Below are 5,202 nucleotides of genomic sequence, written 5' to 3'. Positions count from 1 at the left end.
CAATGTCGAGTATTTCTTAACGCTTGCACCTTAAAATTGCCCATGTGTGTTTTCGTCATCCCGGGGTGTCAATAACCTGCAGTTGATTGACTAAGTGTCAATGAGCTGTGGCCCATACCCGCATACCAGCGGCACATACGTATGTGCCACGATCTGGCGGGAAGTGTTTGACGACGCATTCGACGGGATTGTGTCACTAGTCATGTCTAGACCAGCGCGTCATATTCCTCGAACAATCTTACCCTCCCATATGCCAATTTTGGTTCACGCCAAGTCAAGGGGGTGATCACGGGAACACCCAAACGTAAGCTGCTAGATAGATAGATAGATAGATAGATAGATAGATAGATAGATAGATAGATAGATAGATAGATAGATAGATAGATAGATAGATAGATAGATAGATAGATAGATAGATAGATAGATAGATAGATAGATAGATAGATAGATAGATAGATAGATAGATAGATAGATAGATAGATAGATAGATAGATAGATAGATAGATAGATAGATAGATAGATAGATAGATAGATAGATAGATAGATAGATAGATAGATACGCTCGTTGTTGCCGAAGTTCGCTAATAAGCTTTTCGCTATGAATAAGTCCGATGACTTATGTGTGGAGAGGCCATCGGCGAACCTACATGAACTCGAAGTAGATTATCTAACGGCGAACTTGTAATCATGCCCACGTGTCTCTGATTTTCCTTTATATGGGTGTTTTTTTAAAATAAACTCTAGTTGTTAAAAGGCGCCAGCCTGTGCTTTTTTGCTTCTGGTTTGCTTTGTTTACAAAAAAATGGCATCTATAAAGGTAATGAAGATCGATCAAAGCTCCAGTGTCATCGGCGCTAAAATATCAGTGCTTTTTTTTAGAAATTTCTGCGCTTTTTGAAGTGAAAGAAAACTTACCAACTATCACGATACATCCGAAATGAATGGTTACGCGAGCTGTGGGCTGGTTAATAAATGGCGTATGCAAAGGACGAGGTTAATTTATGATCTCGCTGTAACAAAATTAACATTTTCGCTATATATATATATATATATATAAATATATATATATATATATATATATATATATATATATATTTATTTATTTATTTACAGAGTACCTACATCGCCATATAGGCATCAGGTAGGGGGGGGGACAAATAACAGTCAGTACAAAGGAATTTGTAGCAAAATACATAACAATAAAAAATAAAAAAGAACCACCGCCACATTTATCAGAACATAATAATGCATCACAAAATGCTTTTTCACACACACACCATACATAATGCAAGAATAATTTCACAGCATAGAAAAAAATAAATCATTATTTGTTATAATAACCAAGTCGTCACTTAAGCTGTTCCACTCTCTTATTGTTTTTGGAAAGAATGAGTGGAAAAAGTATTGGATCTGCATTTGAAGGTAGATATCTTTTTGCTATTGTCACAGCGAGTGGATGTGTAGGGGGGTTGAACAAGGTAGCTATGGTGATGGATTCCTGTGTCAGAGTAATATATCTGGTGCAACAGTTTAAGCCGTAGTTTCTGTCTACGTACACGTAGCAGATTCCATCCCAAAGTGGCCTTCATTTGTGAAACGCTGGCGTAGGGGCTATAATTATTTAAAACAAACCTTGCCGCTTGGTTCTGCAGTTTTTCTATTTTATTTATAAGATAGTTTGGGGGGGGGGTCCATACTACGCATGCATAATCAAGTATGGACCTGACCTGCAAAAGATATAAAGTTTCCTTGATTTCGCGCGTCGCCTGTTTGAAATTCCTTCGAATAAAGTATCACATCCTACTAGCTTTTGCTATGGCTGTGTCAATGTGTTTGTTCCATGTAAACAATTCAGTAAAATGAACACCGAGATACTTATAATCGCAGCGTATGTTAATAAGTATGCCATAGATGTTATATTGATGAAATGATTTGGATATTTTCCTTGAGAAGCTTACACTGCAACACTTTTTAATGTTTAAATTCATTTTCCATTTTTTTACACCAGTCCGCTATGTTATCTAGGTCGGTTCGCAAAACGCAAGTATCAGATTCAGTCGTGATTTCTCTGTATATGACGCAGTCGTCAGCAAATAATTTTATGGGTGATGTAATGTTTTCAACTATGTTGTTTAAGTAGACTAGGAACAGTAAGGGTCCTAAAACGCTCCCTTGGTGAACGCCCGAAGTTACTGCTATGGACGAAGATTTGACATTATTTAGGACAACGGATTGGGTTCGACCATTCAAATAATTACGTATCCACTTTTGAACCTTTTTGTTTATGCCCAATGCAGCAAGCCTTACATGCAAGAGCTTATGGGACACAGTGTCAAATGCTTTTTGGAAATCTATAAAAACCGCGTCTACACGAAAATTGCTATCAATAGCTTTGGATACGAAATGCTGAGATTCTATTAGTTGTGTGTTACAGGAATAACCTTTTTGAAAATCGTGCTGGGAGGGAGTAAAGAGAGCGTCGGAATCAAGGAATTTAAATATATTGGTATGCAAAATGTGTTCAAATATTTTGCAACATACCGATAATAATGAGATCGGTCTGTAATTTTCTCTGAGTTTTTTATCTGCAGATTTGAAAATGGGTGTAAGATTTTCTGTCTTCCAATCTTGGGGAATAAAACCAGTTTCGAGGGATAGTTCATAGATGATACTTAAATATGGAGCAATAACGTCATGACACTCTTTGAGAACTACTCCGGACAGTCCATCAGGTTCAATGGCTTTTGTTGCATCTAAGCGGCGTAATAATGAATCGACGACACTAACATCAATTTGAATGCCTAGCATAATATTGCTCTGGGCGGCATTGTTTAGAAGCGATGCCTGCTCATCAGTTTCATACGAAAAAACTGATTAAAAATATTGATTAAAACATTCTGCCCTCTGGTAGTCTGACGTCACGGCTTTGCCGTCGACAGTTGAGGCTGGTATAAATATATCTTCTTTTTGATTCTGTTTTACATACACCCAGAATGCCTTCGAGTTTTCTTTTAAGTCTTTGCCTAATTTAACAAAAAAAGAATCTTTCGCAGATTGAATTGTTACATTTAATAAATTGTTTATTTCATCCAAGTGATTGTGGTTTACCAAAATATGACTAGCAGAAAATATTTTATAAGCGCGTCTAGCTTTCCTGACAATTTTGTGTATTTCTGCGTTAAACCAAGGTTTATGCGTTTTTTTACGCAAGTACCTACATGGAACATGACTTTCAATTAATCCAAGCATTTTGTCATGAAATGCTGACCACAGAGTCATCGGACAGCGTGCTTTTGACATATGCTAGAAAGTAGGAAAGAAATGTTCTAGTTCAGTTCTAACAGCAACATAATCTCCTCTGTCATAGCTGAACACTTTTCTTCGTGGAGCCTGAGATGTCCGTACACGCTGTACGCTAAGCTCCGCGACAGCAACCCTGTGGTCGCTAATACCTGGGCACACGGTAATCCCTGATACTAAGTTTTCTTCATTGAAAAGCACCAAGTCTAAGATTGAGTTTTCTCGTGTAGGTTCCAGCACGTACTGTTGTAAGTCATACAATCCGAGCAATTCTTCAAACTCTAAGTAGATACGGGAACCGTCACGAATACCACATCCAGCACTCCATCTAAAATTCGGCAAGTTAAAATCTCCCTTAAGAAATACGCTGTTAGGTATAATAGATAGCACATCAGAAAGTAAACTGAGCGACTCGCTTCTGCCCGGTGGGCGATAGAATGTCCCGAACGCGACAGTTTCCCTTGGGTAAATTCACGAGGCACCAGACAGATTCCGAGTCGTTTTCAAAAAAAAGTTCAGTGCTTGGCAATGCATTTGATATTCAAGGAAACACTCCCCCGCCATGCCCATGTCTATCATTTCGATAGACAGTAAAACCTGGCGAAAAGATTTCCACAATACACACAGAGTCATCCAACCATGATTCAGTGCCCATTACAATTTGGTGCTTAATGTTAGCTATGAAGGACATGAAGCTATCGACTTTATTTTTTATGCTGCGACAATTTACTTGCAGAACAGAAAGTTGTTAAGGCAGTGAGCAACCCTCAGTATTTCCGTTTAGGGAAACAGAATTTAGTGCAGGTCATTAGCCTCTAATCATTTGCGCATGCGCCCACACTGGAACCGCCATCTGCGTGTCGCTATCCCAGACAAAAGCTTGCCCAGTGATAATCAGCTTATCATAACTCAGACGTACACGGTTTTCTTTGCATTCTCTTTTATCTTTCGCATAGTTCCACAGCTGTCGCCTTTTTTCCTGCATGGCCTGTCTGAAATCCTCGGAAATACTGTACGAAGTACCTTTTAGATTGAAAGCATTTTTAAAGACAGTTTCTCTAGCCTTCCACTGCGAAAAGCACGCTACAATGGGCCGGTTCTTGCTTTCCTTAAAAGCCCCTATGCGGTGAGCCCGCTCAATTGATATGTCGTCGAGTTTCATCGCATCCTTGCATATTCCATTAATTAAGTTTTCTGACGTTTCCCAAGTCTCTTTTCTTTCCGTATCAGGCACACCAAAAAAAAAACAAGTTCTGTCTACGGGTTCTATTCTCTAACTCGTCCGCTTTCGCCAATAATTTGTCTTCAATTTTTTCGACACGAGTGATGCGACTTTCCACAAGGTTTGTTTTCTGCATTAAAATCATTATTTCAGATTCCAGTTCACTTTGTTTAGTTGTAATTTCTGCTAACTTCGCAAGCACAGTTTCCTAGCCCGTTTGCATTTCTAGAAGAATCCTCTCGATGTTCGTTATTTGCTCACGCTCTGCCGCACTGATGGGTCCTAGATTTAACTCTACGTCTTCAGATAAAAAGTATCAAAAATTGAGAAAGCATCAAGCATACATCGCAAAGCAAAAAGAGCACAGCATAAATAAAACACACGCTCACATGATTAAGACAACATAAAAGTTGTCGCTTGTTAATGGGACACGACACTCTTAAAAACATAGGATTGTTGGAGCGATAACATTTAGTTCCATTTAGGTAACTAACCTGGTACATGGATAAGGGTGAGCAAGGGCCGAGAAAAGTGTCGTGCCCCAGTGTTGTTGCAGGCCAGGTTGACCCTTTGTATGGCCACTACGCCATAATATATATATATATATATATATATATATATATATATATATATATATATATATATATATATATATATATATATATATATATATATATATA

This window comes from Rhipicephalus microplus, unplaced genomic scaffold, assembly GCF_043290135.1.
Source record: "Rhipicephalus microplus isolate Deutch F79 unplaced genomic scaffold, USDA_Rmic scaffold_309, whole genome shotgun sequence".
Lineage (NCBI taxonomy): Eukaryota > Metazoa > Arthropoda > Arachnida > Ixodida > Ixodidae > Rhipicephalus > Rhipicephalus microplus.
Note: the sequence above shows the minus strand (reverse complement) of the source record.